Below are 14,098 nucleotides of genomic sequence, written 5' to 3'. Positions count from 1 at the left end.
TATGGGTCCTAAGCTTAGGGTTCTAGATGCTATGAACAACTCTGAGTTGGGGTGGATGATTACTACTCAAAAAGTGCTATTTCATAGCTTGTAATTAACTCTTTTAAACACTTTTGAGTAGTAGTTATCACCTTTTAACCCAATTAACATATTAAGGACCCTTGCAATCAATTCTAATCAAATTATGTTAAGTTTTGGTGTTTTGATAGCTTTTTGATCACCAAAGCAATCTGAGATTGAGGAGAGTTCTTTGGAATCCATGGCAAAGTAATGGAAAGCTCAGAAACATGAAGAACCGAAGCTTTGAAGTCCTTTGCCATAAGCAAATCCGGATAGGTGGCAGGCTGTCGGAATGACGTAGCAAAGCTTGTGCACTTTAGCCAATGATCCAGACAACACATCCGGAATTCTGCTCCACCGACATTCCACCCGGATGTCTCACATTCGGAATTTTTCTCTGCCAACATTCCATCTGGATATTTCACATCCGGCACCTTCTCCGGATATGTCGCATCCGGCGCTTGACGCCGGATGGGAGAGGAGGGCGTTTCAACTTCCCCGGTCAAAAATATCCGGATCCTCTGATAGCGCTTACCCGGAGAGTTTCGCAGCCATTTTGCACAGTGCCGCTGTGTTCTCCTAAAGCTTCCCGATATTTGCGACCGACATTTTGAGATATTTTGCTTTAGATATTTGATGTCTAAATCCCCAAACTCTCCTTGTAACCCACCAATTATAGGATTCCTTAGTTATTAAGTTTGAAAAAAGGATGAATAACCTTATATATATTATTATTGTAATTTTCATATAAATATCTCTCGGGAGCCTGTTCTTAGAGAGACGACGCATCTTTTGTATATTTTTCAAAGGAAGAAAAATACAGAGCTTTGCTCTGCTATACCTTCTCATTTTTTATTGTATTTTCTTACTAGCCAAACAATCTCTGAGGATGTTTCCTCAGAGAATGAGTGGCTAGACTTTTAGTTCCTTGGAGTTAAGGTTGCCGGGAAAGGTTCCAAGTGCAAGAATTAGTAGCTTTGTGGTTTCAGCCATTAATGAAGAGAAAGTGTGATCCTTTAATGATTTTTATGTTTTTAGTTAACTTAAAACACCTTCAATTCACTTGAGCCAACACTTGGTAAGGCAAGTGATCTCCGTCCATGGAGATGCACTAGTTTACCTCTTGCAAGCTTTTGGGAAGTGACTTGATGGTAGGATTTTCTAGAATTGCCAACACTTGATAAGCTTTTGGACTCCGAGGAGACATCCATTAGTTATCTCTTGCGAGCTTGAGAAGGGAAGTCCAAAGTTAAAGATCACCTTGAATGACAAATGCTAGGTGAGAGGCACGAGCCATTGCAAGTTGCATCAGTGAGAGAGAATTAGAGCTGAAATCCATTTAAAGGATGCATCTGTACAACACCGGTTAGAGAATTGACTATATGTTAATTCTCTAATGCGAGGAAATGAACCAAGTGACCGGGGCTCTGTTTTTGCATAAGGAACCTCCCTTGTGAACCTAAACCTCTAAGGAATGTTTTTCTTCATAAGTAATTTCCATTACTTCTTTTGCCGTTAGCTTAAACCTAAACCATTTTCAATCAAAGTTTGTGTTTTATTTCTTAAGCTAACCTTGAAATGAAAAAACACCAATTCACTTTGAATTGGTATCATTTATGAATTGAAAACCCTTCCCAGTGAACGATCCTAGAGTCACTATGTTATAGTAGCTTTGTCTTTGCTACCCTAGTTCATGGTGTAATAGGTTATAAATTTTGTTGATTACTCCCTCAATCAAGGAACACCAGCTGGACATGAATCAACTGATACACCAAGTGGCCACGAATCAGTGGACATGATCGACTACTGATCATGAGCTCAAGGCCCTAAGCACTGTGAACAACTTAAGGTTGTCGATGACATTAAAGACTCTGGGTCATGAGCTTAAGGCTCTAGATGCTATGAACAACTCAGGGTTGTGTATGACATGAATGACTCAGGGTCATGATCTTTAGGCTCTAGATACTTTGAATATCTCGGGGCGGTGGTTGATATTAATGACTCTGAGTCGTGAGCTTAAGGCTTTAGATGCTATGAATAGCTTAGGGTTATGGATGACATGAGTTAGTCTCAATCATGAGCTGAAGGCTCCAGATGCTATGAACAGTTAGGTTGTGTTTAACTTGAGCAACTTTGAGTCATGACCTTAAGGCTTTAGGTACTATGAATAGCTTAGGGCGATGGTCGACATGAACAATTGCAGGTCCTGAGCTTAAGGCTCTAGATACTATGAACAACTTAGGGCTTTAGATGACATGAGCTACTGTATTAGCTCTAGATTCTATGAAGATCTCAGGGATGTTGATGACATGAACGACTCTAAGTCATGAGCTCAAGGCCTCTACATGCTATGAACAACTTTGATATGACAATGACATGGAAGACTCAAGGTCATGAGTTCAAGGCTTTAGATGCTATGAAAACATTAAGGATATGGATGAGATGAATGACCAATTCATAACTTTAGATGTACGACTTTGGGTCGTGAGCTCACAACTTAAAATGCTATGAACAATAGAGGACTAGAGATGACATGAGCTACTCTGTGTCATGAGCTCAGGGTTTTGGTTGACATGAATGACTCTAGGTCATGAGCTTAGGGCTTCAGCTGCTATGAATAGCTCTAAACTGGGGTTGACATGAACGAATCCTGGGCGTGAGCTTAGGGTTGTAGATATTATAAATAACTCAAGGCTGTCAATGACACAAAATAGTCCAAGTTGTGAGGTTAAGGCTTTAGTTGTTATGAACAACTTAGAGTTGTGTATGACATGAATGACTCGGGGTCGTGATTTTAAGGCTCGAGATACTATGAACAACTCAAGGCAGTGGTTGACATTAATGACTTCAGGTCGTGAGCTCAAGGCTTTTGGTCCTATGAATAGCTCAAGGTTGTGGATGACCTGAGCTACTCTCGGTCATGAGCTAATGACTCTAGACACTATGAATAACTTTACATTGTGTTTAACATGAACGACTCTGGGTCATGACCTCAGGCCTTTAGATACTATGAACAGCTTAGGGTTATGGTTGACATGAATGACTCTAGGTTGTGAGCTCAAGGCTCTAGATGCTATGAACAGCTCAAGGTTATGGATGACATGAGCTACTTTAGGTCATGAGCTCAGGTCTCTAGATGCTATGAACATCTTAGTGCTATGAGTGACTTCGGCTACTCTAGGTCATGAGCTTAGGGTTTTAGATGCTATAAACAGATTTAGGCAATGCTTGACATTAATGACTCCAAGTCTTTAGCTCAAGGTTGTAGGTGCTATGAACAACTCAAGGTTGTGGAAGCCAAGAAAGAATTTACGTCTTAAGCTTAGGGCTCAAGGTGCTATGAATAACTTAAGCTTGTGGATGACATGAACGACTTTGGGTTATGAGTCTAGGGCTCTAGATGCTATGATCAACGCTTCGCTAGGGTTGACATAAATGACTATGTGTCATGAGCTCAAGGCTGTAGATGCTATGAACAACTTAGGGTTGTGGATGACATGAATGACTCTAGGTCATGAGTTAGGCCTTTAGATACTATGAATAGCTCAAGGCCGGTGATGACATGAAAAATTCCATGTCATGAGCTCAGAGGTCTAGATGCTATGAACACCTTAATGTTGTGGATGACAAGAACGACTCTAGGTCTTGAGCTCAAGGCTTTAGATACTATGAACAACTCAGGGTTATGGTTGACATGAACGACTCCAAGTCATGAGCACAAGTCTTTAGATGCTATGAACAGCTCAAGGTTGTGGATGACATAAGCTATACTAAGTCGTGAGCTCATGGCTTTAGATGCTTTTAACGGCTCTAAGCCAGGATTGACAAGAAAGAATTTGGGTAGTGAGCTCATGGCTTTAGATTCTATGAACATCTTAGGGTTGTGGATGAAATTAGCTACTTTGGGTCATGAGCTTAAGGCTCTAGAGGCTATGAACAACTCAAGGTTGTGGTTTATGTTAACAACTCTAAGTTATGAGCTCAAGGATCTAGATTCTATGAAAAGCTCAGGGCTGTCAATGACACAAAAGGCTCTAAGTCATGAGCTCAAGGCTGTAAATGCTAAGAATAAATCAAGGTTGAGGATGACATGAATGACCCTAGGTCGTGAGCTTAGGGCTCTAGATGCTATGACCAACTCTTTGTTGTGGTTGACATGAACAACTCTGGGTCGTGAGCTCAGGGCTATGGATGACATTAATGACTCTAATACATCAACTAAGGCCTCTATATTTTATGAACAACTTAGGGTTATGGATAGCATGAATGACTCTAGGTCGTGAGCTTAAGGCTCTAAATGCTATGAACAACTCTCTACTCTAGTTAACATGAACAACTTGGGGTTATGAGCTCAGGGCTTTCGATGCTATGAACAACTCAGGGTTATGGATGACATGAATGACTCTAGGTTGTTAGCTGAGGGCGTTAAAAGCTATCAACAGCTAATGGTTGTGGATGAAATTTGTTACTCTAGGTCGTGAGCCTAAGGCTCTAGATTCTATGAATAACTCTAAGCTATGGTTGACATGAACGACTCCAAGTCATGAGCTCAAGGCTCTATATGCTATGAAGAACTCAGCGTTCTCGATGACATTAAAGACTCCTAGTCATGAGGTTAAGGTTCTAAATGTTATCAACAACTTCAGGATATAGACGACATTAGCTACTCTAAGTCGTGTGCTCAAGGCTCTAGATGTTATGAACAAATTTAGGTTATGGTTGACATGAACGACTCTAGGTCGTGAACTGAAGGCTCTAAATGCTATGAACAACTTAGGGTTGTTGATGATATTAAAGACTCCAAGTCATGAGCTCAGGGCTCTTAATGCTATTAACAACTCAGGGCATTGGATGACATGAGCTACTCTAGGTCATGTGCTAAGGGCTTTAGATGCTATAAATAACTTTGGGCTATGGTTGACATGAAAGACTCGGAGTCTTGAGCTTAGAGCTCTAAATGGGATGAACAACTTAGGGTTGTGGTTGACATGAATGAATTTGGGTCATAAGGTCAATGCACTAGATGCTATAAACAACTCATAGCTATGAATGACATGAACAACTTTGAGGCATGAGGTCAACCCTATAGATGCTATAAATAACTCTGGGTTGTGGTCGGCATGAAAGCCTCCAGGTACTGAGCTAAGCCTATAAATGAGTTTATTTATTTTTAAAGGGGAAAACAAGTAAGAACAAAACCCCTAAAAGAACTCCTAATTTTTTTTTCTTCAGAAAAGTTGTGTACAAAAAACCTAAGTATGGGTCCAAGGATCAAGTTACCTATCAGGAAGGTACCTCCAAAGAGGTAGCACCCCTCTAAGCCCTAACAAGGTCTCTACTAACTTAGTTGAGGGAAATATGACAATTAATCAATTGATTATGAATACCTAGATAAGTTAAGGTGATTTAAAAAACTTTACTAATTCTAACATGGAAAACAAGGATTCAAACCACTATCATAAAGAAAGGATAATATGCATACCTAGATCTATAACTTAAATGTTATCATAAAACATAAAAGTTGGTTCAAGTATTATATTACTCAACATGCTTTTTATCAAAGGAAACAAAATGAACATCAAGCCACCCAAAGTCAATATCAAACGAGGATATAGTTCTTAATGACATATATATTCATGGAACTTTAAAATAGGAAGGTAGATACCGTACCTATGTAGCAAGCATGATTCTATAAAAATGAGGTTAATTCACCAATAATAATGACAATATTAAAGAATAATAAATAAATAAAATAACTAAACCTATATATAAACACTTAGAATGGGAAGATAGAGAGCATACCTGTGTAGCAAGCGTTAGTGATTCTATAAAAATGATGTTAATTCATGAATAATAATGATAAGATTAAAGAATAATAAATAAAAAATAACTAAACCTATATATATACACTTAGCATGTCTCAAGTCAAGGAAAGTTCACAAGTATGATCAAAAGTGACTAAATTATCAAAAGCCAAAGAAATATTATTAAAAGGGTAGAATATCGGTTCACAAAATAAACTTCAAATAAATATCAAGAAAGGTTATCTCACCAAATAAAAATTAGGTAACATCTTTAACATGTCTAGATAAACATCCAATAGGCCAAATTAATCAATTATATTCCAATCAATATCAAATTTATTCACAAAGAGGTTATTTCATAGAAAAAAAAAAGTCAACAAACAATTAGAATAGAAGACTATACAATATAAATCTAAAACAAATACCTAGAAGTTAAGTTTTATCACGAAAATTTTTAGAGAACATCTCCTATATGTTTAGTTTATCATCTAAGTGACCAAATTAATTAACCAGCCCACATTTAGTACCAGATTTCATGATGATGATAATAGGTCCAAAATATAGCATTTTTTAAAGGTATTCAACAATTGATTTTTACAATTAACTTATAGATGTCCTAAAATCATATGAAAATTCACACAACTATCTTAATGTGTTTGATATTAAAAATAATCTCAGGAGATAACACATTCATAACACATTTAAAAATAAATAAACATATCTCAGCTCTAGAAAAGCACTCATGTAGTGGGTGCAAGAATAAAAAATTATATCTTTTATTTCAAAAATTATTTATTAATATTTTATAAATCAAAATTTTAATTTAAGAAGTCTAGATTAAAATAAAAATGTTCAGATAAATTAAAAGGATCATTTAGTAATTTAATTTTGTAAAACAAGAGTGAGTGTCAAAAATTGAGTGAAAACTGAACCTTCTGAAAAATTGATTTATATCTCATAATTGAAAAACCATATTTGACCCAAGAAAGATTCTAAAATCAAGTTCAAGGAGTTTAGAATATCATAGAATAGTTAGAAAAATTTAAAGGGTTTCTAAGTTGTTAGATTCCAATTTACAGATACAAAAAAACAATGTACTATAATGAAAAATTCTAAACTAACTAAAACGAATTATGATAAATGAAGACAAATTTCAAAATAAAAATTGCATCAGTTAGAAGCCTATTTACCAAAAATATAAGAAATAATCAAACTAAAAGAGTGGGATCAAACCAAATCAAAGCATGAACTATAACACCAAGGATCGATGGAATTAATGATGAAAAATCATAAATGGACCTAAACTAATAGAACAAATTAAACTAAACTAAAACTAGAGTTTAAAAAAGAGAACATACATTCCACTGTGTAAGAGGGGCTAGTGTTAGAATGCTCTTAATCCTTCCAATTTGATGCTTTATATGTTGTATGTTCTAAAAGAAAATCCTGAGGTGTCCTCAAAGTGGCAGTTTGTTGTCATCTTCAAGGATTTATCATTCTCATAAACATTGTGATTATTCATTTCCAACTTGCGTTGAACACCTCCTAGCACATTTCTGCTCCAAAGCTCCATTTTTTTACTAGATGGAGGTGTCCTAGTCACAGCAGTTTGAGGATGAAGGGATGGTGGGATATAAAAGCTACTCTTAAAGAAATGATGCTAAAGAGCCTCCAAGGCTATTGGCCTCTTGCAGGGATCCCATGAACAAAGTCAAGTAATAAGGCTAATTGCATCCTCACTTGCAGATGGTATCAATACATAGAGATGAACACTAGAAAATTGTGGGAATTGGTAGTTAATAGCATTAGCAAGTTTAAGTCCCTTGGTCAATGAATTCCAAGTTGGACTACGTATAACATTGCATATTTTGTAAATTTCATCTTCTTCACTCGATCCTAGAAAGAGATGATGGAGAGCAAACAATTAAGCCATGATAGCACCTATTGCCCACATATCAATTGCAAAACCCAATGTGGATGATTGAAGTAGAACCTCTAGAACTTGATACCAACGCGTAGAGACTTATTCTATGTATGGTGGTTGAGAATTGATCTCTCGACCAAGACCAAAATCAATAATTTTTGTTACATCTTTGGTAACCAACAAGTTCTCTAGCTTGAGGTTGTGATGAAAATATCCACGCCTGTGCATGTAAGCAAGACCTTGGAACACTTGAAAACACCAATTTCAAACTTCAGTTTCGAAAAAAAGCTTCAATCGATCTTTCATAAGTTGGTAAAGGTTGCATTCCATGTATTCAAACACAAAGTACAAAATATCATTTTTCCTAAAGACTTCCTTGAGTTTCACAATGTTTGGGTGGTTCATCTTTCTCAATGACTTGACTTCTTTCAGATTTAAACATTCTTCCCAAGAATAATATTTTCTTTTCATCTTTTTTAAAGCAACAACTTCACCAATCTGCTTATTTATTGCTCGCTAAACACTTCCAAATGTCCTATCACCAACTTCCTTGATTATTGTATACTTATCCATTCTTCTTGTAGCACAAGGCACATATTTCAACGGATTACGACTCTTTGTCTTGTTTAAGAAAAGAATGAAGAACACATAGATGAATGTATGTCATATGCCTTCAGTTGATAACTCATAGAAAAACACTATAGAAAATAAACAAATTTTCTCACTAGTTTAGCTAAATCCACCATTAATTTTCAAGGATAATGTGTAAGAGAGTGACACCAATACTTTTTTTATGGACAAGATTTAGAGTCTTATTCAGAAAACATATTAAACCCATTGTTGGACAACAATAACAATGCATAGATTGCCATAAAGATCGAGTGTAGAACATCCTATAAGCAACTCAGAGACGGATCAGTGTAGAAATACTCTTATAGGTCAAAGAAGGAATCTCTGGTTCAAGATATAGTCGCACAAGGCTACTAAAGAACTAAGAAGAATTATCGCATTTATACTACTTCAAACTTGTTGCAGAATCTTTCGTTCAATTCATTTCTCACCCTCTAAATGTAAGCCTTCAGCAGCAATGATGAAGGAATAACTAAGAACTACTAAGTCTTTGCTGATCCAATGCAACACATTATCTAATTATCAACTGAGTAAGAAACTTCTCATTTGTTTACTTGCAGAATTTGACCTTCAGAAATTCAAGAAATTCTGCAACAATGCATTAGAGAACTGCACTAAAGATCCAACATCTATCTCAGAAAAAAATACATTAGGCGTATCATGTTGATCATCTAAGTAAAGTTGGGCTGTGGACCCGCATTTTTCACGTGCGCCCCACTCGATCGGCGAGACTCGCTTTTTATTTGTGAAAAATTAATTTTTGGAAAAAAGTTGGAGCCGCCACTTATTTTATTTTTATTTTAAATGGAAAATAAAACAAGAAAGAAAAACCCTAAAATGTGACTCCATAATTTTTGGAAAAAGCATGTCTTTGAAAAACCCGAGTCTAAGTCCGGGGATCAGGTTACCTATTGGGAAGGTACCTTTAAAAGGTAGCACCCCTCTAAGCCCTCTAAAGGTCTCTATTGACAAAGTTAAGGGAAGTGTGGCAATTAATTAGTTAATTATAGATACCTAAATAGGCTAGGTGATTTTAAAGAGTGGTATGCCAAACACAATCAAATTGCAATAAAGGAGAGTTAGGGTGCGTACCTAAACCACTCTTCAAGCGCTATCATAAAACATAAAAGTTAGTGTAGAAATGTAGCACACAACATTTGTTTCATTCAAGCAAGTCAGGCATATATCAAGTCATCCAAGAATCACATCAATTATGGATATGGTCATTAATGGCATACAAGTCCATAGAGTTCTAAAAAATAGATGAGAAGAGAGCGTACCTAGATAGCAAGCTAGTACTCCTCTATGGGAATCAAGAGCATCTCAACAATAAATACGAAACAAATTCATGTATATCATCAAGAAGAATCAAAAATCAATTAAATACCAAACAATCATCTTTAAAATCAATATTAGTGAAGATATCAAGAATGTAGGACCACCCACCAAAGTCCATACTACTTTTGCACGAATTGATTCAATGAATTCCATTGTTTGGAATCATGAGGTTTGTTCATGTTTGGGAAAATCAAGAAAATCAGTTGAAAATCAAATAAAATAGTGAAAAAGCGTGCCAGAAGGAAAATGGCAGCAAAAGGGTGTTGAAGTCTGGATTTTATTGCCTAGAGAAGGTCTAAAGATGAATTTTTCAGAGTTGAGAATGTTTAGTTGAACAATGGTTCAAAAATTCAACTTAAAATGATAAGTTCCCAATCAAAGAAGCGAATAGGGGAGAAGGTGTGTATAGCAAGGTTGCCATGAAGTGAGGCCGGGAAATTCTGGATAGAAGGGACCAATTCACTGCAAGAGTGTTCAACTGTTAAATGATTCAACTTAAAAGACATCTTGATTCATAAGCTCAATTAGATTCTCCTCAACAAAAGTCAAATACTGAATTGAAGGTTCAGAATTTCCAATTTTCTGCATTGTTGTATTTCCTGCATTTTGTGTTATTTCCCACCACCGAGACTTGGTTCAGCAGTATTGTCGGAGTTTGCTTTTTTATTACGGGTGGAAATGGATCCGGCGAATCGCGAGTATCTGACAAGCCAAGCTATCCGGGTGGAGAGTGAATCGTTGGCCACAGATGCTATCCGGATGAGCGTTATCGAAGGATCTGGACATGTCTGCCCAGGGAAGTTGAATCGTCCTCCTCTTCCATCCGGGGAAGCCGGATGTGAAATATCCGGAGAAGGTGGAACGTCGGCCGGATAGAATTGCGGTTGTGAGATATCCGGAGAGAGTGGGATATCGGCCGGATAGAATTGCGCCTATGAGACATCCGGAGAAAATGGGATGTTGGCCAGATAGAATTGCACCTGTGAGACATCCGGAGAAAGTGAGATATCGGCCGGATAGAATTGCAGCTGTGAGACATCCAGAGAGAGTGAGATGTCGGCCGGATAGAATTGCGACTGTGAGACATCCGGAGAGAGTGGGATGTTGGCCGGATAGGATTGCGGCTATGAGACATCTGGAGAAAGTGAGATATCGGCCGGATAGGATTGCAGTTGTGAGACATTCGGAGAGAGTGGGATGTCGACCGGATAGAATTATGGCTGTGAGACATCCGTAGAGAGTGGGATGTCGGCCGGATAGGATTGCGGCTGTGAGACATCCGGAGAAAGTGGGATGTTGGCCGGATAGAATTGAGGCTGTGAGACATCCGGGTGGAATTGGTGAGAATTTCCGTCCAGGTGGAATGAGCGATGCCATAAACTAAGAACCCACAAGAACTATGGTAATCTCTGCATCTATTTAACTCCAAGAAAACCTGTTTTACACAACCTTTATCAAGTTCCCAACTTTCTCGGAATGCTCATGGTCTCCATATCCGAGAATACCAAGGTAAAGAAAGGAAAGAAACGTAGATATGATTGCATGCAAAAAGACCAAGAAAGAAAAGAAAAGAAAATAGGGGAAAAGAAGACAGTCAGTGGGTATTTTAAAGCCAAATTGGGACATAAATGGGGGCAAGACCCATAGCATCAAATTCAAAGGTAAACTTATATTCAGATTGCTTTCCGATGGAACCAAAGACATTAAAAGGAATATTAAAATAGCATAAACATGCAAGCAAACTAGTCTCAACTAATCAAACTGTGGCCCTTGCATCCACACCAAACGACAATAATGAATCTTTAGAAAACTAAGAAGTCAGGAAAGATTGAAACTAAATGGTGATATAACAAAAATCTGGAAACATACCTGCACGTTCTCCTCTCCAATTGCTTGGTTCCAGGCTGCTGCACCTTTTCCGACTGAGAAATCTGCTCCCCAAACTTTTTTTCGTCCACCAATCTTCTTCCTCTCTATACGTATTCCAAGTCCCTCTCTTCTATGCCTCCTTTCAGACGATCCTCTCATGCACCCCTCCTCTTCTTTTCCCTTTCCACCTATATTTGTATCAGCCTCTCAAACCAAATATGCTAAAGAAAATCCACTTTCCTTTCTTCTATTTCCTTTCCTTTTTCGAAAATCAGAATGCTCTTTTAGGATCTCTTATTTCCATATGTATGCAACCACATTAATTCATTTTTCCCTCACAAAATATTTTTCTTACCTTTTCGAGTGCACATACCTTAGTGAGATTTGAATAGTAGCCCCCATTCTCTTGCCAAACAATAAGAAAAAAAAAATAGAGAGAATAAAAAAATTAAAAAATAAAAAAAGTTAGCAATCTTACAACCTATCAAAGATTAAAATAAAATAAAAATAAATAAAGTAAAACATAATAAAATGAAATGAAATAAAACAGTCAATCCCATGCGGGCCATGCAAGTCATACAAGTCACGCTAAAAAAAGTCTTAATGGGCCAAGTGCATCTAAAAGGGCTTAAGTGAACCTAAATGAGCCTAAGGTTGGGACAAGGGTGCCTAAATGGACCTAAGGTGTCTAAATGGGCCAAGTAGACTACCCTAAAATCTATCCTAAAAATGAATGAAAAACCTAAGTCTAGAATAGGGCTGCCAAGGGTCACAATAAGGGGTCAGATAATCCCTCAACCAAAATCTCCAAGGTGGCTCAGAAAAAGGTAAGTTGTACGAGTAGTAATAGGCCACCAAGGAACTACTGTGGAGCGCTGAAAATGAATTTAGAAACATGTGCTAAAGGGACAAAATTGAGTGTCTACAAATATGCCCCTCTTCGGTATAGATCACGAGTGTAGAGAATGTGAGTAGAAACACGAGTAATGAGTGAAATGAAGTGAACTATATCGAAAAATTAAAGAAGAACCAGAGATTTTGTCCTAGCACATGAAAAGGTAAGGTCAAAAGATGGGGTCGCAATGAGATGGAAAAAGGTGAAAAGGGTGACTCAAAGTCATGAATTAGATGAATGAATATAGGTCAAGGACAAGATGAACGACTCTAGATCTAAAGTAGGATAAATGAACCTGGGGCATGGGCTCAAGGCTCTAAGTGAAAAGAATGACTGGGGGTCATAAATGGATGACGACTCTAGGTTGAGAGTTGTGGGCTCTAGAAGGGAAAGAAATGACTCTGGGTCATAAATGGAAAACGACTCTAGGTCGAGAGCTCTTAGCTCTAAATGAAAAAGAAATGACTCTAGGTCATAAATGGAAAACGACTTTGGGTCGAGAGCTCTGGGCTCTAAATGAAGAAGAAATGACTTTGGGTCATGAATGGAAAATGACTCTAGGTCGAGAGTTCTGGGCTCTAAATAGGAAAGAGTGACTCTAGGTCAAAATGGAAAGTGACTCTGGGTCGAGAGCTCTGGGCTCTGAATAAGAAAGAATGACTCTGGGTCAAGAGCTCTGGGCTCTAAATAGGAAAGAATGACTTTGGGTCAAAATGGAAAATGACTCTGGGTCGAGAGCTCTAGGCTCTAAATAGGAAAGAATGACTTTGGGTCAAAATGGAAAATGACTCTGGGTCGAGAGCTCTGAGCTTTAGATAAAAGAAATGACTCTAGGTCATAAATGGAAAATGACTCTAGGTCGAGAGCTCCGGGCTCTAAATGGATAAGCTGATCAGGATGCTTTCCAGCCGAAGGTGCCAGGTCGAGGCCACTCACAAGTGGCTAGAATGATGAAAACAAAACATCTCAGGGATGTGAATGATGCAAACGACTTTTGGTCGTGAGCTCAAGGCTCGTGGTGCTATGAATGACTCTGGGTCATGATGCAATGAGTAATCCGGGGTATGATGAATAGCTCAGGGCTATAGATGGAATGAATGACTCTGGGTCATGATGCGATGAGTAACTCGGGGTTACGATGAATAGCTCAGGGCTATGAGCTCCGGGCTCTATGACTGATCGGCTAGAAAGAGAATGCGATACGCAAACTCCAGGTCAAACCACTCATGAGCGACCAAATGATGAAAGCTCAGCTAAGAGCTGGAAAGACTCCGGGTCTATAAGAAATGATAGCTCAGGGCTACCAGGCTCAGGGCCTAAAGAAAAAAGGATAGCTCAGGGCTATAAGATTTAGGGTCTAGAAGGAACGGATAGCTCAGGGCTACGAGGCTTAAGGCCTAAAAAAAAGGATAGCTCAGGGCTACTAGGCTCAGGGCCCAAGGGAAGAAGAATGCTCAGGGCTATAAGACTCGGGGTCTAGAAGGAATGAATAACTCAGGGCTACGAGGCTCAGGGCCTAGAAGGGAATAATAGAGAAGACCAACTCGAAAGTGGACATGAAATAAATAGGCACAAAAG

At 38.1% G+C, this 14,098-nt stretch overlaps 1 pseudogene; it reads right to left on the bottom strand.

Annotated features, from left to right (window-relative positions):
- Window positions 1-7,281: 7,281 nt before the first annotated feature.
- On the bottom strand, window positions 7,282-8,394 carry LOC100252828 (cyclin-dependent kinase F-4-like; annotated as a pseudogene).
- Window positions 8,395-14,098: the final 5,704 nt, after the last annotated feature.

Source organism: Vitis vinifera, chromosome 13 (assembly GCF_030704535.1).
Source record: "Vitis vinifera cultivar Pinot Noir 40024 chromosome 13, ASM3070453v1".
In the NCBI taxonomy this organism is placed as follows: Eukaryota; Viridiplantae; Streptophyta; class Magnoliopsida; order Vitales; family Vitaceae; genus Vitis; species Vitis vinifera.
The sequence above is the reverse complement of the archived record's forward strand: the minus strand, read 5'-3'. Positions and strand labels throughout refer to the sequence as shown.